This window comes from Scyliorhinus torazame, chromosome 5 (assembly GCF_047496885.1).
Source record: "Scyliorhinus torazame isolate Kashiwa2021f chromosome 5, sScyTor2.1, whole genome shotgun sequence".
Taxonomy (NCBI): Eukaryota; Metazoa; Chordata; class Chondrichthyes; order Carcharhiniformes; family Scyliorhinidae; genus Scyliorhinus; species Scyliorhinus torazame.
The window spans coordinates 289,658,470-289,679,558 of NC_092711.1; the positions used below are offsets into that span (position 1 = coordinate 289,658,470).

At 47.8% G+C, this 21,089-nt stretch overlaps 1 protein-coding gene across 6 annotated transcripts in view; it reads right to left on the bottom strand.

Annotated features, from left to right (window-relative positions):
• Positions 1–21,089, bottom strand: part of LOC140421196 (serine/threonine-protein kinase PAK 3) — a 313,927-nt gene that overhangs the window by 169,376 nt on the left and 123,462 nt on the right. The window contains exon 3 of one of the 6 annotated variants that reach the window (XM_072505711.1): positions 14,296–14,481. The exons of the other annotated variants lie outside the window; for them this stretch is intronic. The gene's annotated coding sequence lies outside the window, so the exon portion shown is untranslated. The remainder of the gene's footprint in view (positions 1–14,295; positions 14,482–21,089) is intronic. 6 annotated transcript variants of the gene reach the window in all.

Below are 21,089 nucleotides of genomic sequence, written 5' to 3' on the forward strand. Positions count from 1 at the left end.
AGGCCACACCTGGAGTATTGTGTTCAGTTTTGGTCTCCTTACTTGAGAAAGGGCGTACTGGCACTGGAGGGTATGCAGAGGAGATTCACTAGGTTAATCCCAGAGCTGAAGGGGTTGGATTACGAGGAGAGGTTGAGCAGACTGGGACTGTACTCGTTGTAATTTAGAAGGATGAGGGGGGGATCTTATAAAAACATATAAAATTATGAAGGGAATAGACAGGATAGATGCGGGCAGGCTGTTTCCACTGGCGGGTGAAAGCAGAACTAGGGGGCATAGCCTCAAAATAAGGGGAAGTAGATTTAGGACTGAGTTTAGGAGGAACTTCTTCACCCAAAGGGTTGTGAATCTATGGAATTCCTTGCCCAGTGAAGCAGTAGAGGCTCCTTCATTAAATGTATTTAAGATAAAGATAGATAGTTTTTTGAAGAATAAAGGGATTAAGGGTTATGGTGTTCGGGTCGGAAAGTGGAGCTGAGTCCACAAAAGATCAGCCATGATCTCATTGAATGGTGGAGCAGGCTCAAGGGGCCAGATGGCCTACTCCTGCTCCTAGTTCTTATATGAACACTGCCCGTTTGTGCATAGATTGTACAGCGGAGTCATAAACCATGTGGTCAGTGAACGGGGTCACCCAGGAGCCACACTCTGACTTAGCAATGGTATCTCAGATGCTGATGTCGCAGTGGATAGCTGCAGAATGAAGTCATAACGAATTGAATGAAACATGGTCGCAAACATTCAGGAAGTGGAACCCTGTGTGGTTGCGGCACATCGCTGAATTTACATTCAGCGCTGGCAAAGAAGTATGCGCGCGTAGTCAATGTCACGATCCACGAGGATGCCCAGTATTCTGGCAAACTTCTGCCTGCTTCTGTCTGGAAAGAGAGAAGGCAATGCATTCCTTTACACAAGGCATCATCACCACCAACCCATCCCACCCCCACCCGCCACCACCCCACCCCCCATACGAAGTTGGACACAGATTACAAGATGATGTCGTCCCATGTTCCAGCCTAGATGGAGCCCAATGCAAAGTTGTTCACCGCCACTGTCGCCTTCACAGCCACTGGCATTGCCATCCTCTACCCAGCTCGGAAGCTATAGGTTTTTCTGCATACATCTGAATGATCCTATATCCAGCTCTACCAACTGACCCGAAATGGAGCCTGGGCATGGCCTGCACTAGAAATGGATCTGCATGGCACAGGTGGCATTTTGGGCCCATTAAAGCATTTTTTGTGCCAAAACTATGGGATGCTGCTCAGCCACATTTTGCAATCATTAATTTTTGTTTTGCATTGCAGTATGAAAGAGGTGCATATTTATTTATTAATTCAATTATTTTCCTGCAGCAAAATAAAATGGCAACTACATCATCTTGGTGAACTCAGTGAAGAAATATACACTGAAAATATCGGTAATTGCTCAGTTTGCCCACCCCAAGTGAATTACAACTCCAAAAAGTAAATTGAAATGAAATGAAAATCGCTTATTGTCACAAGTAGGCTTCAATGAAGTTACTGTGAAAAGCCCCTATTCGCCACATTCCAGCGGCTGTTCGGGGAGGCTGTTACGGGAATTGAACCGTGCTGCTGGCCTGCCTTGGTCTGCTTTCAAAGCCAGCGATTTAGCCCAGTGCTAAAATTGCAGAAATCTTTCCAAGTAGCTAACTGCAGGAAACTAATCTTCAAATATATGCAAAAGGTAATATGAAGAAGTAGTAACAGAAGTAGCAACAATTTTTATTCAGTTTTGTTTTTGTTATTTGCAGGCCGTTTTACATTAAACTACATTCTGCTTACGAGATGAATTGGATCAAACAGCTAGGTGAGATAGATTGCCCCCAATGTCTATTTGCATTGGATGTATTTTCCAAATTCAATGTACTCCAGTCATCAAATTCTTCAATATCTGCAAAGTGCTACTGTCCGTGCTCCCCAGCAGAGGTGGGCAACCTGCCGCCGGGGTCTACACGCGGCCCATCTGGGTTCTGAGTGCGCCCCACGAGACATTTTGTTGACCATTGCCCTCACACAGCATTGCCACATTCTGATTACTGTCCATGTAGATTTTTTTCCTGCCGGTCTGACTGAAGTGATTCGCACATAAAGCCAGGGCAGGTGAAGTGAGGTGCATGCTGATTGCTCACAACATTGATTGTGTGAGCCATGTGCTCCTTCTACATCCAAAGTGTAAATACTAATTTTGTTTTTATCATTTGAAGTGGAGGACAGTTCTATTAACATATAAATGATTACGAGTTTTCTATAATTTGTGAAATATTTGTGGTGTACTAAATGTATTCAATCTTATTCATAGGGTCACGGGTAGTGAACAAGTGTTTCAATCTTGCGGCCCACTAAGATGAAGGAGGGCCACTCATGCGACCAACTCACCAGACTAGGTTGCCCATCACTGCTCTACAGTCTACACACTGGTGAAGCAGTTCAGGTTGAGAGAACAGTATCAGTATAGTATATAGTATCTTAGTATCGAGCGGATAGTATCTTCGGCTTTATTAATACGGGCATTGAGTACAAGAGTAAGGAGGTCATGTTGAACTTGTACAAGACACTAGTTAGGCCTCATCTAGAGTACTGCATCTAGGCCTGGGTGCCATACTTGAGGAAGGATGTGAAGGCATTGGAGACAGTACAGAGGGGATTCACAAGAATGATTCCAGGGATGAACAACTGTAGCTATGAGGATCGATTGGCGAAGTTGCCGCTGTTTTCCTTGAAGAAATGAAGGCTGACAAGAGACTTGATAGAGATATTCAAGATGCTGAGAGGTATGGATGGGTAAATAGAGAGAAACTGCTCCCACTCAAGACAGCAGCAAGAACTAGAGGGTACATTGTCAAAAGGAATAGAAGGATGTGAGGGCAATTTTGTTCATCCAGAAAGTGGTTGATGTCTGGAACACACTTCCCGAGAGGGTGGTGGAGGCAGGTTTGATCAAGTTATTCAAAAGGGAAATAGATTGCTGTCGGAAAATGAGAATGTGCAAGGTTACGGTGATAAGGCAGGGGAGTGGGGCTAGGTGGAATGCTCTTTCGGAGAGTCAGGACAGATCCAATGGGCTGAACGGCTTCCTTTGGCACTGGAAAGATTCTGTGAAGCTGTAAATGTGTCAGAGAAGCCAATGTTCCTGCAGCTCAGTCGGGGAGTGATCCATATGAACAATACAATAACAAAACATCCCATTAATCAGACATTTTTATTTAGCTCAACGACTACAATTTAATATTCCTGACAGCCAGTGGCATGCTTTTTCTTAAATATTTAATACCTTTGTGCTCAGCAATTTCATGTCAAGATGTGTCGGTTAATGGGAAACTTTCAAATCACACTGCACTGAAGATCTTATTGGCATCTTCTCTTTAATGAAACTAATCAGAAAAACTACCCCAGCAATAGCAGAGATTGCTGCCATCGTGTTTTTGTTTGTTAAAGCTTTAATTTCAGTGTGTTCACTCCTTGGCTGCATACTTCAACTGAACAAACAGAGGAAGATTACGGGTATCCGCCAGTCTCAGGCTAGTTCGCACAAAGTCTTGCTCCTTTTCCTATTTCCTGCTGGCCAACCAACAGCAGGACCTCAGCTGGTTTGGGCATCGGGTGAAGAGGAATCACAGACAGAGCGTCAGAGTTGAGTTAGGGTTCAAACTAGATGTTGCGCTCAGTGATAATCTGCAGTGACAATCCACTAACCAGCACATATACATGATCCATCAGTCACTTTAAAGGAACCTTTGTGGCCTTCACACACAAAGTGGAAAAATATTCTACTTTTTCATGCACACAGGTTAAGAAGATGTTTTCCCCCGATCGTGCATTGGTAACAACATGCTGAATCTATTGAGGCAAACTAATTGAGCCCGATAACAGGGTGTGCATTCACACAAGATACTCAGAAACACCCATTATCCTATAAACCAGTGGGTGGGCAACCTACGGCCTGGGGACCACTTGCGGCTCATCAGGGTTCTGAGTGCGGCCCTTGGGACACTTTGTTGACTGTTGCTCCGCTGATTTCTGTCCTGTTAGTTTTTCACCTGCCGGTAGGACTGAAGTGATATGCATGTAAAGCAAGAGCAAGTGAAGTGAGGTGCATGCTGATTGCTCACTACATTAACTGTGAGAGCCGTGCAGCTCCCTCTGTGCCTAAAGAGTAAATATTTACACTTGAAGTTGGATTGGATTGGATTATTGTCACGTGTACCGAGGTACAGTGAAAAGTATATCATGGTGCAGACACACACACTGATGGACACACAGCAAGACCAATCAACACACAGAACACCGCAGCCAATCACCAGTTAGAGCACACTCACTATAAAGACAGGGGGCATCAGAGTTCCCGCTCATTCGGGATGCAGCCTCTCAGAAGGACAGAGCTTACAGCTTACAGCACAGATCTTCACTATGTGCTGAGTGCATAGACTGGTTAGGACAGGCATAGGTCTTTAGTTTAATCTAACATCATGTTAACCCACAGTGAAAGTATGTTCAACAGTTTCTAACTTAATAAAATAGTGTTGTACTATTTTAAGTGTTGGTGGCCTGTATGTGTTCCACGGATCCAGAGCACCCAACACAACAGGTAACAGCAGGGAAGAAGCTGTTTTTGAGTCTGTTCATGCGTGTTCTCAGACTTTCATATCTCCTGCCCGATGGAAGAAGTTGGAAGAGTGAGTAAGCCGGGTGGGAGGGGTCTTTGATTATGCTGCCCGCTTTCCCCAGGCAGCGGGGTGGGTAGATGGAGTCAATGGATGGGAGGCAGGTTTGTGTGATGGACTGGGCTGGGTTAACAAAGTTTTTGCGGTCTTGGGCTGATCAGTTGCCATACCAGACTGTGATGCAGAGAGAGGGAACGGGATTCTCCGAAATGGAGGCAGAGTGTCCATGCATTCGCGAACGCCGTCGCGTTTCACGGTGGCGCGAAACGGGCGCAGGCACTACCGATTCTGGCCCCCACAGGGGGGGCAGCACGGCGCTGGAGTGGTTCACGCCGCTCCAGCCTCCCTTCCCAGCGGCAACTGGGTGCCGCACCAACCCGTGCATGCGCAGTGGCACCGCGCCAACCCGTGCATGCGCGGGGGATTTCCTCAACGCGCCGGCCCCGACGCAACATGGCATGGGGGTTCAGGGGCCGGCCACGTAACAAAATAGGGCCGGGGCTGGAGAGGCTGGCCCGCCGATCGGTGGTCCCTGCTCGCAGGCTAGACCCCATCGGAGGCCCCCCCCCCCCCCGCCCCACAGGCTGCCCCCCAACCTGCGCGCAGAGTTCCCGCCAGCTGCGAGCAGGTGTGGACGGTGCCGGCGGGACTCTGCCGTTTCTGCGCAGCTGGTCGGCCCATCGAGGCTGGAGAATGGGTGGCCCGGCCGCGGACGGCAGCCCGCGACGCGGCAAACGCGTTGCCGCAATTGCCGCCGATTCTCCGCTCCTCGGAGAAACGCGTGCCGGCGTCGGGGCGCCGTGGCGCGGTTGCGGTGATTTTCCGGCCCGGCGCGGGGCTCGGAGAATCCCGCCCAGGATGCTTTCCATGGTGCATCTGTGAAAGTTGGTAAGGGTTAATGTGGGCATGCCGAATTTCCTTAGTTTCCTGAGGAAGTATAGGCGCTGTTGTACTTTCTTGGTGGTAGCCTCGACGTGGGTGGGCCAGGACAGATTTTTGGAGATGTGTACCCCTAGGAATTTGAAGCTGCTAACCATCTCCACCTCGGCCCCGTTGATGCTGACAGGGGTGTGTACAGTACTTTGCTTCCTGAAGTCAATGACCAGCTCTTTAGTTTTGCTGGCATTTAGGGATCGATTTTTGATGATAGTTCTGTTAATATAGAAATAATTGAGCATTTTCTATAGTTTGTTGTGAAATATTTGGCTTTTATTTAAAGAATTCCATCTTATTCAAGGGTCATAGTTAATGAACAAGCCTGATTTCAAACCTATGGCCCACTGAGATGAAGGATTGCAAATCCAACTCCCGGTACTTTGCTGCTTCTCTCCCATCTTCCTGGTCATCTTGGCTATGGGAAAGCCCGTGTTTAAGAAATTAGTCAATGGCTCCTTCTGTTCAGACACCGGGCAGGATTCTCCAATAAGGGGCTATGCCCCATACCCGAGAGAAAAAGGGCGCGAATCACTCCGGACATTTTTCTAGAAAGTCGGGAAAGATTCTCCGTTTTTAAGGGGGCTAGCAGGGCTCCAGAGTAGTTCTCGCAGCTTGGGCTGACGATACGGGGCCCTGCACTTCCAGCCGCGGGTCCGCGCATGTGCGCAGCAGCCGCCTGTGGCGCCGGCCCTGCACGACATGGCAGACCCACAGTGGGCCGGCGCCGAAGAAGTAGGCCCACCCAGATCGCGTGCGCCCGCCGATCGGTGGCCCCTGATCGCGGGCCTGGCCATGGAGGCTCCCTCCTGGTGACGGATCCCCCGCGCCCTCACCAGGACGGCCACCGCAGCCACGACTCCAAGCAGCCGCCGGGTGGAACCATACATGAACCACGTCGGCGGGAACTCGGCCGGTCGTCCACGGAGAATCGCCGTGGGGGGCCTCTTTCAATGGCCCCCCACCGGTGCTGCGTTAATCGCGCACGCGTGACTGCCGGCGCTTCTCCGGTCCACGGAGAATCATGGGAAGGCGTCGGACCGCCATTCTCCACCCCCGCGCCAGGCACGATTGCGGTGCAGAGGCTCGGAGAATCCCGGCCCATCTATCTTACTTCTTAATCTGTTCTCACCCTCTCCCTCAAAACTGTCACCCCGCCCCAAGGCAGGATCGACAAACGGCAATTAGGGATGGGAAATGAATGCTGGCCTAGTCAGTGAGCCCACATCCCACGAAATAACAAAAGAAACAGCTGTCCAATCTCCAATCTCCTCAACCTTTTTCAAAACCCTTGACTATGTTGACACCTTCTGATCGAATGCTTGTCTTTCTGCCAACTCTCTGTTCAAATCCCTTCAGACCCTGCATATGCTATGGGCCTTAAGGCCACCTTGATCAAAGTCATCCGTGATGTCTTCTTTGTCTGTGACTGTGGTGTTTGGCCTCTCTGTAGCAATCAACATTGTTGATCACCTCATCCTCATTCACCTCCCCTTCCTATCTGTGCAAAGTGGTGAATAGTTTATTGTTCAGCTCCTACCTCAAACATCCACCCTTGACCCCTCCTCTTCTTTCGTGACCTTGCTTCCTTACGCTGGCAACACCCATTTCTGCATATCTATTGCTGCCTCTCTCAGTTCTGAGATTCCTCCAATACTATAAAAGTGCCGCCCCGGGCATTAAGTTGTGAATAAGTTATAAGTTCCTCAAGAGGATCAAAGTTAATGTTTTCAGTCCTTGCTAAAACCTCTGAACCCCTGCCACCAACTTCACCTCCTTCCCTCCCCGAATGCTTGAATGGTCTGAATGCAACATTGGAGACTATTCAACTCAAGGGTGAGCTTCAACCCTCTTATCCTATCCTGCAATAAGATTGCATCCTTTCACGTCTGCAACACTGTTCACCTACGCTTGCATATCTCTGCCACCTCTAAACTTGATCTCAACATCCTTTCCAAACTCTATTCACCATGGAATCCAAATTATTCAACACTGAACCATTTTTATCCTCTCCCACAATCAGCTAATTAACTCCATTTTCATCAATCTCCCTCTGCTCTGTATCCCTGAGCTGATGAATTTATCCATCTATAAATTCCAAAGCTCTGCAGCTTTCTTCGGTGTTGAATTTGCTCTTGCGTCCTCTAGTATTCTGAAAAATTCAAACTGTAGTGAAGCCTTTGTGCTAAACAGAAAGGAAATATTGCAGCAAAGCACCTCTGGGCACAAAACGGGAACAAACTTATGGGTCTGAACTTTCTCACATTGCCACTCCATGCCCAATTACTTACCTCAACTTTTTCTTCAATCCTATCTCGCGTGACCTTCCGACTCAGACCAGGCGGGATCTGGGCAGCGCCAAGTATCGAAGTGTAGCTGAGTCAAAGGGAAGGAGGTCACTCCCCCTTTTTTATGCAGCACTAGCTGCAGAGTGAAATTTAAAGGACCTTAACAGGCCAAGAGGAAGGTACGTACTTAAGATTTTAGTGAAGCAGGGGGAGCTATGAAGTTGGGGGAGAGGGGGGCGGGTTAGGGCCTGGCCTGGTGGTAGGGTGGGGTTGTGGGCTGCCCTGGGAGAGGAAGGTTAAGGAGGGGTTGCATGCGGGTCGAGTAAATCTCCCAGGGGGGTTGGTCAGTGTCTGTGAAATAGATACTCAGAAGTTAGAAGACGTTTTAATTCTTCTAAATTTCTCTTTTGACGTAATTGAGTTGGAAACATCCTGATCTTGCAATTTCAGTCGCATTTTCAGATGATTCCCAGAAGATGCACTTGTGGGAAATAGCCATGCAGACCCTTCCCTGTGAAGTTTCGAAGGGAATTCCCCAGCACATCTTTGGGGCACACCGCCAATACCAATTCTGGGGAGCTCAGAAGGTAGGAGCCTAAGGTCACGGTTTAACGGGTTCGAGCATGTCAGCTAAATAGCGGGAGGCGCCAAAATCAGGATCTGCACCAGGCGTGAATTGGTTCGCAATCTAACCGGCCCACTCCGGTTGGCGGGTTCCAGATCTCGCGCAGACGCGGCAAGACAGTAAGTGGCACCAATTAAGACCAATCTCTATCTCATTAGCAAGATGGAAGACCAATCTAATGGCCTCCCGGGAACTAACCGGCTCCCCAGCACAAAATCACGCAGGCGTCGTTTAGAACACATTTTTAAAAATGGGAAGCTGACGCAATGGCTGCGGAGAGGGACTGAGGAGGTGAGTAGCCATTTCCCCTCTCCGGAATGCCACCCAGGAACACTGGAGCTGCTGTTCCAGTTCCTACCGGAAGTTCGATCCGCGGACTTCTGGGAAGGTCCCCCCCCCGCCACCAATAAATTCTGGTGGAGAGGAAACCCGAGACACTACACGTATAGCGTCTCCCACCCACCCTCCTCCTCTAACCTAATAATAAAACCCATTGGTGTGAGGTAAGTGCCATATTTCATTATTTTTTTTTATTTTTAAATTTTTTTTATTTATTAGCCAGACCTTGGTTGGAAGTTAGAGGGATGGCAGGGAAGGGAGTGCAATGTTCCTCCTGCAGGATGTTTGAGGTGAGGGATGCCGTTAGTGTCCCTGCTGATATTACCTGCAGGAAGTGCAGCCATCTCCAGCTCCTCCAAAACCGAGTTAGGGAACTGGAGCTGGAGTTGGATGAACTTCGGATCATTCGGGAGGCAGAGGGGGTCATAGATAGCAGCTTCAGGGAGTTAGTTACACCAAAGATTGGAGATAGATGGGTAACTGTAAGAGGGACTGGGAAGAAGCAGTCAGTGCAGGGATTCCCTGCGGTCGTTCCCCTGAGTAACAAGTATACCGCTTTGGATACTTGTGCGGGGGGCGGGGGGACTTACCAGGGGTAAGCCATGGGGTACGGGCCTCTGGCACGTAGTCTGTCCCTGTTGCTCAGAAGGGAAGGGGGGAGAGGAGCAGAGCATTAGTAATTGGGGACTCGATAGTCAGGGGCACAGATAGGAGATTTTGTGGGAGCGAGAGAGACTCACGTTTGGTATGTTGCCTCCCAGGTGCAAGGGTACGTGATGTCTCGGATCGTGTTTTCCGGGTCCTTAAGGGGGAGGGGGAGCAGCCCCAAGTCGTGGTCCACATTGGCACTAACGACATAGGTAGGAAAGGGGACAAGGATGTCAGGCAGGCTTTCAGGAAGCTAGGATGGAAGCTCAGAACGAGAACAAACAGAGTTGTTATCTCTGGGTTGTTGCCCGTGCCACGTGATAATGAGATGAGGAAAAGGGAGAGAGAGCAATTAAACACGTGGCTACAGGGATGGTGCAGGCGGGAGGGATTCAGATTTCTGGATAACTGGGACTCTTTCTGGGGAAGGTGGGACCTCTACAGACAGGATGGTCTACATCTGAACCTGAGGGGCACAAATATCCTGGGGGGGGAGATTTGTTAGTGCTCTTTGGGGGGGGGTTTAAACTAATGCAGCAGGGGCATGGGAACCTGGATTGTAGTTTTAGGGTACGGGAGAATGAGAGTATAGAGGTCAGGAGCACAGATTTGACTTCGCAGGAGGGGGCCAGTGTTCAGGTAGGTGGTTTGAAGTGTGTCTACTTCAATGCCAGGAGTATACAAAATAAGGTAGGGGAACTGGCAGCATGGGTTGGTACCTGGGACTTCGATGTTGTGGCCATTTCGGAGACATGGATAGAGCAGGGACAGGAATGGATGTTGCAGGTTCTGGGGTTTAGGTGTTTTAGTAAACTCAGAGAAGGAGGCAAAAGAGGGGGCGGTGTGGCGCTGCTAGTCAAGAGCAGTATTACGGTGGCGGAGCGGATGCTAGATGGGGACTCTTCTTCCGAGGTAGTATGGGCTGAGGTTAGAAACAGGAAAGGAGAGGTCACCCTGTTGGGAGTTTTCTATAGGCCTCCAAATAGTTCTAGGGATGTAGAGGAAAGGATGGCGAAGATGATTCTGGAAAAGAGCGAAAGTAACAGGGTAGTTATTATGGGAGACTTTAACTTTCCAAATATTGACTGGAAAAGATATAGTTCGAGTACATTAGATGGGTCGTTTTTTGTACAATGTGTGCAGGAGGGTTTCCTGACACAATATGTTGACAGGCCATCAAGAGGCGAGGCCACTTTGGATTTGGTTTTGGGTAATGAACCAGGCCAGGTGTTGGATTTGGAGGTAGGAGAGCACTTTGGGGAAAGTGACCACAATTCGGTGACGTTTACGTTAGTGATGGAAAGGGATAAGTATACACCGCAGGGCAAGAGTTATAGCTGGGGGAAGGGCAATTATGATTCCATTAGACATGACTTGGGGGGGGTTAGGTTGGAGAAGTAGGCTGCAAGTATTGGGCACACTGGATAAGTGGAGCTTGTTCAAGGAACAGCTACTGCGTGTTCTTGATAAGTACGTACCGGTCAGGCAGGGAGGAAGGCGTCGAGTGAGGGAACCGTGGTTTACCAAAGAAGTGGAATCTCTTGTTAAGAGGAAGAAGGAGGCCTATGTGAAGATGAGGTGTGAAGTTTCAGTTGGGGCGATTGATAGTTACAAGGTAGCGAGGAAGGATCTAAAGAGAGAGCTAAGACGAGCAAGGGGGGACATGAGAAGTATTTGGCAGGTAGGATCAAGGAAAACCCAAAAGCTTTCTATAGGTATGTCAGGAATAAAGGAATGACTAGGGTAAGAGTAGGGCCAGTCAAGGACAGGGATGGGAAGTTGTGTGTGGAGTCTGAAGAGATAGGCGAGATACTAAATGAATATTTTTCGTCAGTATTCACTCAGGAAAAAGATAATGTTGTGGAGGAGAATGCTGAGACCCAGGCTATTAGAATAGATGGCATTGAGGTACGTAGGGAATAGGCGTTGGCAATTCTGGACAGGCTGAAAATAGATAAGTCCCCGGGGCCTGGTGGGATTTATCCTAGGATTCTCTGGGAAGCCAGGGAAGAGATTGCTGGGCCTTTGGCTTTGATTTTTATGTCATCATTGGCTACAGGAATAGTGCCAGAGGACTGGAGGATAGCAAATGTGGTCCCTTTGTTCAAAAAGGGGAGTAGAGACAACCCTGGCAACTATAGACCGGTGAGCCTCACGTCTGTTGTGGGTAAAGTCTTGGAGGGGATTATAAGAGACAAGATTTATAATCATCTAGATAGGAATAATATGATCAGGGATAGTCAGCATGGCTTTGTGAAGGGTAGGTCATGCCTCACAAACCTTATTGAGTTCTTTGAGAAGGTGACTGAACAGGTAGACGAGGGTAGAGCAGTTGATGTGGTGTATATGGATATCAGTAAAGCGTTTGATAAGGTTCCCCACGGTAGGCTATTGCAGAAAATACGGAGGATGGGGATTGAGGGTGATTTAGAGATGTGGATCAGAAATTGGCTGGCTGAAAGAAGACAGAGGGTGGTGGTTGATGGGAAATGTTCAGAATGGAGTTCAATTACAAGTGGCGTACCACAAGGATCTGTTCTGGGGCCGTTGCTGTTTGTCATTTTTATCAATGACCTAGAGGAGGGTGCAGAAGGGTGGGTGAGTAAATTTGCAGACGACACTAAAGTCGGTGGTGTTGTCGACAGTGCGGAAGGATGTAACAGGTTACAGAGGGACATAGATAAGCTGCAGAGCTGGGCTGAGAGGTGGCAAATGGAGTTTAATGTAGAGAAGTGTGAGATGATTCACTTTGGAAGGAATAACAGGAATGCAGAATATTTAGCTAATGGTAAAGTTCTTGGAAGTGTGGATGAGCAGAGGGATCTAGGTGTCCATGTACATAGATCCCTGAAAGTTGCCACCCAGGTTGATAGGGTTGTGAAGAAGGCTTTTGGAGTGTTGGCCTTTATTGGTAGAGGGATTGAGTTCCGGAGTCATGAGGTCATGTTGCAGCTGTACAAAACTCTGGTACGGCCGCATTTGGAGTATTGCGTACAGTTCTGGTCAACGCATTATAGGAAGGACGTGGAAGCTTTGGAGCGGGTGCAGAGGAGATTTACCAGGATGTTGCCTGGTATGGAGGGAAAATCTTATGAGGAAAGGCTGATGGACTTGAGGTTGTTTTCATTAGAGAGAAGAAGGTTAAGAGGAGACTTAATAGAGGCATACAAAATGATCAGGGGGTTAGATAGGGTGGACAGTGAGTGCCTTCTCCCGCGGATGGAAATGGCTAGCACGAGGGGACATAGCTTTAAACTGAGGGGTAATAGATATAGGACAGAGGTCAGAGGTAGGTTCTTTACGCAAAGAGTGGTGAGGCGGTGGAATGCCCTACCTGCAACAGTAGTGAACTCGCCAACATTGAGGGCATTTAAATGTTTATTGGATAAGCATATGGATGATAATGGCATAGTGTAGGTTAGGTGGCTTTTGTTTCGGTGCAACATCATGGGCCGAAGGGCCTGTACTGCGCTGTATCGTTCTATGTTCTATGTTCTAAGCCACTTAGCTCTGTTAAACCATGACCAAAGCACTGTGGGTATACCTACACCACGTGGACCGCAATGGTTCTAGAAGGTGACCACAGCCTTCTCAAGGGCTCTTAGGGATGAGCAGTAAGCGTATTTTTAAAAAATAAACCAAATTCAAATTAAGATTTAATTTCATATTGTGCAGATTATAGCAACTATTACTGTGTCCATCGCATTAGCTATCAAAATGGCACTGCACAGCCACAGAAGAAACACAATCAAACAATGTTCTCTGCACTCACGTTTGGTCACATATAGCCTACTCATACTGCACAGGCCCTTTAAATTTTTTGGTATGGCCAAACACATACACGGTGTCTTAAAGGGACTGACTTGTGCTCAGTCTGCACAGTCACTGTGCGGCCACCCAGCTCACATAGAACATTGGAACCAAGTCTTACACTGAACTGCTATGCAGAATTTGAGTGGAAGCTACTGGTTATGGGAATTAGGTTGCTTGTCATCACTGGCAATGATGTGCATAATTTTCCAATACTCAGACACTGGCACGATATTAAACAAATATCCCAGGAGGTAGACGATACAGGTTTGCATCCATTCTTCACTGGCTAAATGACCAGTCTCAACATTAGTGCCTCGGGGAAATGCAGAAGAGAGGGTGCATGGGCCACACAGCAGGCCGTAGGAAAAAAATGGGAAATGCTTTTTGGTTGACGAGGATGATTTCTAACTCGGACAGAAGTAAGAACCTCCAATGTACTGGGCTAGGGAAAAGTACAGTAAATATTAATCATAACCTAATGATTGCAATCCAATGAATACAGTGGGGAAAACATGTCCAGTGCTTAGCTTTTCAACTCCCAGACTTAAGCAGCGGATCACAGAGACTTCCTAGGCTGATACCTGTGAGGAATGACCATGTGGACATGCCACAGGGTGGCAGATGATGAACTGTACCCAATGCCTTCAGGAGTAGAGCAGCAAAAAAACGATATATTATCCCAGCTTCCGCTCATCTGACATCGGGCACCATCTGTTTGCCCACCTGGCCAAGGAGAAGCATTTGAAACTGGCAAACGAGGCAAAAAAATGCTTCGCTGATAATCAGGATGACATACAAACTAACTACAACCATCAAACAAGTAGGATTAAAACCAGTTAGTCCAGAGCCAGCTCAACTGCTACTAATCCTGTTCTTTATACGCCACCTTCAAATGCCCCGTCTTTCTCTTTACTTGATCTGCAGCTCTCAGGGACAGTCTTAAGCCTTCAGTTCTCTAAACTCACCGTCTGCGAACAACTTTGAAACCGGTGTCTCCTCCCTGTGACCTCACTGCTGCAGGGATGCAGTTGTACATGGATTCCTGCACTAGCTCATTGCCGCGGTTTTGGAAACACATCAATGGCTGCTGCTTCCGACACCACCACCACGGCAAGCTGCATCAATAAGAGCTGACACTCTTAAGCCGGCAGCTGAAAATAGGAAAACAAGAAATAAATAATATAGGGCTACTGGGCTGCTTCTCAGCTGAAGTGGAAAATTGTGCTGTGACACTTGCCTCAGCTGGACGGAAGCAAAGGAATCGTTCAGAATTCCCATTCATCTCTGCTGCTCAGTGACTTCCCCTCAAAAATGCAACAATATTGTTTGTGAGATCAGGCCACAGACAGCCACTGTCTAAGCATTGTGGAGCAGTACCACAGTGAGTCCGATCCTTCAGGAAAGAGGGGGGGCGGGAAATAATTTTAGTAAAATATACATAGGAATACCATTTGATAAAAATCTATCGATGTGTTAAGTTTATAAGGAGGCATTAAAAGGTCACATGCAGTTCTACCCCTTCAGGAATACACAGATCGACTTTATAGCCACCCCAATACATAATTCAATTACCCTCTTGGAATTGGAGGTTTAATGTACCAAGCAAAGCCATTTGGGCTGAATTTTCCCAGCCCCGTGGTGATGGGCTGGGAAGTGGGTTGGCAGGAAAATAGTGGGGCCTTCCCAAAATGTTCCTGCTGCCTGGGTAATTTCTCCAGAGGCGGGCCGGGTTGCCTATTAATTGCCCACTGGAGGTGTCAATTTCAATAATTAAGGCTCCAATTAAAAGTAGATCTTCCACCTCACCCAGCAGCGAAGAGGCTCCCTGCTGTGTGGGGAGGGTGCAAGCTCCACGGAGGTGGCCTCTCTCTGGCAGTCTGAGGGGCTGGGGTTGGGAGGGTAGGTAATCGGAGCTGGAGGCTACAAGCTCGGAAGAGGGAGTCATTGAAACAGGCTGCACCTGCGGCCCAAACGCACAAGATGCCATTCTGGAAGAGAGGCGACAAAAGGTAAAACTGTGAACTACTATAAGTGACCTTTTAACATCTGCTTAGAAACTTAAAAAAATAATAATTTAGAGTACCCAATTCACTTTTTTCAATTAAGGGGTAATTTAGCGTGGCCAATTCACCTAATCTGCACAACTTTGATTGTGGGGGCGAAACCCACGCAAACACGGGGAGAATGTGCAAACTCCACACGGACAGTGACCCAGAGCCGGGATCGAACCTGGGACCTCGATGCCGTGAGACTGCAGTGCTAACACTGCGCCATGTGCTGCCCCATCTTCTTAGAAACTTGACACATCCATAGTTTTTTCTTAAATCGGATTTTACTAAAAATCTTTCTTCCCTCTGCTGAAGGCTCTGACTCACTGTGTCGCTACTTCCATTTTGAGGCGCCTTCGCCATATCTGACCTGCCTCAGCAGCACCTACCTCTGATGGTTAGACTGTTGAAGCTTTCGACCTGCCAGCCCTGCGACAAAGCCAAAAGTGTGGAGGGCCTCCCCATTTTCCTTAATGGGTCACTGTTGTCTATTTTATATTTTTATGCAGAAGTGACACTAATTATTAAGTGTACAATAACTCGTTTTACAGACCTTTCATGCAATGCCTTAAAACGTCGACACCATGCTTCAGCTCTAACTTCTGTGTTGTCAGTTTACTTCTCTGAGTCACCATACCAGGCTTAGCTAACCAAACACAGTGACATCAATAGTAAACAGGTTTAGCATAATCAAACACAGAACAATTGAATCATTGAACACCACAGACGTCTCCTGGAAAATAGCCCCAGAAAATCTGGCCTCTGGCAAGCGTGAACTCGGGATTCCCATTCGATCCTCACATCAGGATCATGGAGCCCAAGGGAAAATCCAGCCCTATGACATTGCCTCAATGCAGAGTAGAGTTTAAACATTTTTTTTACATAGATGAGCATTGCTGGCAAGATTGGAATTTACTGCTCATCGTTAGTCCCCCTGAGAAAGCGGTGGTTATGTCATGGAGTAGCTATTTGAAAAGAGAGCTGCCGGGAGGAAGGGATATTTGCCAATCTGAGTTAAGCTCTACTCTCGGTCTGTGTGTCGGATTGTGAGGGCTAAAGCACTGTCAGTTTATTTTTTTAAAAGGATTTATTTAGATTACACCTCAGTGAAACGGTTTGAGGCATTTTTCTACTTCAAACATGCTATACAAATGGTTGTCGATGATGTTATATTCAGAGAGGAGTTCAATCACAATAAATATATGACTCCACACAGTCTGGTCATTCTCCAGCTTCATCCAAGTCCTCATTCATCACCCAGAAGCTATGATTTCCTCACCCCGTTTACCGTGAACACTCTCAAAGGCTATGTTTTCACACAAATGTCTGTACACTGATACTTTCCAGCGAGGAGAACTGATTTTACTCCCCCTCCTTTTTTAGACGGGCAGAGGCCAATTTGCTGCATGGCTCAATCGACACCGTCACCCCGCAGCCCCCCACTCTACTCCCACCCCACCCAGCTCCCACATCTCACCATACTTAGGTGAAACTATAGGCACCATCTTATCTGTGTACTTCAGTATCCGTTTGCTACATTCAGCCACTAATTGTCCATTTTGTTTTTATTCAAAAAAAAAGCCTGTCTTTTTGAAGCTTAATAGCAATGCTGTAAAGTATATACATTATAACTTAAATTGAATTACATGAACCAAGTCCAGTTGGCACATGAAAAAGTTTGCCTTCTATATGCCAAACCCACAAGCCTGCTTTGCACTAAACTGCAGATGTTTGGTTCCTGCGACATGGGAAAGAAACTCAACACTGTATTTTAAAATGTAATCCTTATTACTATTCATAGAGGTTTATCATAGAATTTACAGAGCAGAAGGAGGCCATTCGGCCCATCGAGTCTGCACCGGCTCTTGGAAAGAGCACCATACCCAAGGTCAACACCGCCAACCTATCCCCATAACCCACTAACCCCACCCAACACTAAGGGCAATTTTGGACACTAAGCGCAATTTATCATGGCCAATCCACCTAACCCGCACATCTTTGGACTGTGGGAGGAAACCGGAGCACCCGGAGGAAACCCACGCACACACGGGGAGGATGTGCAGACTCCGCACAGACAGTGACCCAAGCCAGAATCGAACCTGGGACCCTGGAGCTGTGAAGCAATTGTGCTATCCACAAGGCTACCGTGCTGCCCGAATCAAATTGGAGCATGTGGGCATCGATCCCACTACCTCTTACATGCAAAGCAAGCACTCTCCCATTTGAGCTAATTCCCCAGACAGCTAAATTATTCTTATTTTAAATAAACTTTCTTTGCTGAACAAAGAAAATTAAGGTGCCTGCTACTAGTCACAGGGTTGACCCTCTATCTGGGAGCTATCCCCAGGAATTTCAAGAACAAAAAGAATAATTTGCTCTCTTTCTGAAACATCGAACCTCGTTATGCCTAGAGCGCTACTAACAGACTTTCGATTTGATTTTTGATTTTGATTTGATTTATTGTCACATGTAACGAAGTACAGTGACAAGTATTTTTCTGCGGCCGAGGGAACGTACAAGTGTGTACATAGTGGACAAAGAGAATAATCAACAGAGAACATTGACAAATGGTACATTGACAAACAGTGATTGGTTACAGCGGGGAACAAGGAGCCAAACAAAGCAAATACATGAGCAAGAGCAGCATAGGGCATCGTGAATACTTACAGGGAACAGATCAGTCCAAGGGGGAGTCGCTGAGGAGTCTTGAGGAGACTCATTACCCCATGTGACTGTTCAGACCAATTTCAAAGAAAACTACAGCGATGTTGTTTGCATTTGATAAGCCAATCTTGCTAGCCGAGTCAGTGGATCTGCCGAGACAATGGCTTCCCCATCGCCAGGTCCTCAACATAGAGGACAACTCTATTAACAACTAACCACGGAGACATTATTAGTCCTGAAACCATAGCCAATTCCAGACGCTGGATAAAGATCCGTTTTGAAGTCATTGTGGTGGAGGAGAGTGACATGTCCCAAGCTTCTAGCCTTTTCGACAGTTTAATATTACAACCAATATATCAGCCTTTACAAGCAGATTGCTATTTTATCAACTGATCAGATCTCCACCAGCCGGACTGGGTAAGCAGTTTCAACTCCACAAAGCCTGCTTGATTCAAAAAGACTGTCCCTCCTCTCCTGTCCATAACACAGATTCACTTACTGGAGTAAACAACAAATTAAATACCATGGGAAGATGTAACTGTATCGCCCAGCAAAAACCAAGCTGCACAGTTAATGTGCTTGTGGGAAAGTCACCCAGGTATTTCCATTTCCAACAGATAATACTGGACAGGCAGCTAAGCCAGCTCCCAAAGCCAACAAGGTCCTAATTCACATAAGCTAATCAAGGTCTGATGGCATCATCAGGCCCAGGTAGTAACTTCAGCCTGGGTGGAAAGCCCACCATAGTCAGCATTTTATGTTAATTTTGCAACCCTCTTTGGCTCTGGTTGTTGTTCTATTCGATAAGGGTATATGAAACTAAAGTGCTTAAACTGAGCTGTAGTACGCATCAGTCATGATTTGAAAGATTGGTAAAACAGGCTCAATGGTCTATTCCAGTTCCTGCATCACTTGATTGAACAGGGCCCAGAAACTCCATGGAGTGACAATCAACATCGGTATTGTCACTCCGCTTCCCTTATACCAAAATCGGGAGGTGCACATTTCTTACCCAGACCAATGACCCGGGCCTGGTGGGAAACGTGCAGCACACCAGCTCTTGCATCCTTCCCATCCAGTGCAGCAGCTCCAGTGTCCTTTCCATCCAGTGCAGCAGCTCCAGCGTCCTTCCTGTGCATCGCAGTAGCTCCAGTGTTCTTCCCATGCAGCGCAGCAGCTCCCATGTTCCTCTCATGCAGCGCAGTAGCTCCAGTGTCCTTCCCATCTAGCGCAACAGCTCATGTCTTTCCCGTTCATCGCAGCACTTCTAGTGTCCATCCTGTGCAGCGCAGTAGCTCCAGCATCCTTCCTATGCAGCGCAGTAGCTCCAGTGTCCTTCCTATGCAGCGCAGTAGCTCCAGTGTCCTTCCCATGCAGTGCAGTAGCTCCAGCATCCTTCACATGCAGTGCTGCGGCCCCAGCATCCTTCCCATGCAGTGCAGTAGCTCCAGCATCCTTCTAATGCAGAACAGCGGCTCCAGCTCCTTCCCATGCAGTGCAGCCATCAGTGCCTGTCCCTGCAGCACAGTTGCTCCAGCGTTCTTCCTGTGCAGTGCAGCAGCTCCAGCTTTCTCCCATGCAATGAAGCAGCTCCAGCATTCTTCCTCTGCAACACCGCAGCATCGGGGGCCATGAAGCCATGGGCCTTTTGGTGCCATTAGCAGGAAAGAAGGAAAGTGGGCAGGAGGGGTTGGGGAAGCGTATTCAGGGAAGGGGGTCAGTAACAATTCACGCGCAGTCCTTGTGTGGAAACCTCCTGGGGAACCCCAGCGCATCTGGTGTCCCACCCACCCCCAGCGAATGGATGTTTTGGGCCATGACTTACAACCTCTGACCAGAAATAGCCTCCTCGGAAAACTCCACTAACATGCTGCAGAATGATTATTGTAACACGTTCATATTGTAGCAGATGCTCTGTCTGCTTAAGTAAAATACCTGAATACCTTCTTGGTCGGAGGTTGCGGGAAGGGTTAATCTTTGTACACAAGTTGAGGTGCTGCCATTTTCTTCTATACTAAATGTGCAGTAAGATCATCAACCATCCCTTTACTAACCCTGTGGGACACACTCCTGCTTTATCTGCTAACAATGGGACTGATATGTCTGCAGCAGTTCTTCCAATCTACTGCGCAGCTCTGTGTCCCTTGAAGATTAAGGGTGGGCACATATCATTTGTTTTACAGTTGGTCTATGGTTAACACTGGAATAAGCCAGTGCTCTCAATATCAATGTATTCGAAAAGGCAGACCTGCTCTCTTTGCATTATTGCTATTTCACAAGGAAATTGTCGGTTTTGCTCTTATTTGCATAGATTAGATCATTATCAAGAAGACAAAGAGAGAGAGATCTATGCAGGCAGGAAATAAGTGCAATTTCTCACCAACATGTTTTCACAAGTTGCTTTCGATCACACGTTTACAGAAACTTATTAAACATGTATTAACAAATTTGCAAAAACATACATCTGAAGGCTCAAGAGAAACAAAGGTCCAGCTGAAGTACTGAGCTGATCTACCGACCACGTAGACATCCCGGAGTGAGACATGGCTGGTAGATGCCAGGTGAGGTGTCCACGGGATTCCCGGCAGACACAATGCCTTGCGGGATCTATCCAAGTACTGCAAGGCGGCGCGACCAGGCCACGCGCGCTTAAGTAGGTTTTAACCCTCTTTAAGCATATTTACCCAAGATCCACCAGCCTCCCGGGATCCACCCGCCTCCCCAGGGAGGCCTCAGCTGGGCACCATTCACTACTGGCTTACACAAACGTGGACCAGCCGGAACGGCACTCGGGGTGGGGGGGGGATCTACTGGACCATCGGAGGCCCCTTGTTGGCCAGGTTTAGTGTTGAATGGTCCCCTGTCCTTGCCTTTGAATGTGGGCACCTTGGCATTGCCCTGCTGGCACCTTGGTCCACTGCCAAGGTGCCCGGGTGGCACTGCAATGCCAGTAAAAGCACACCCAGGGTGACAGTGCCAGGGTGCCCTGATGCCAGGGTGGCACTGCCACGGGTCAGGGCCCGAGGGGTCCATGCCCATGAAAGGAG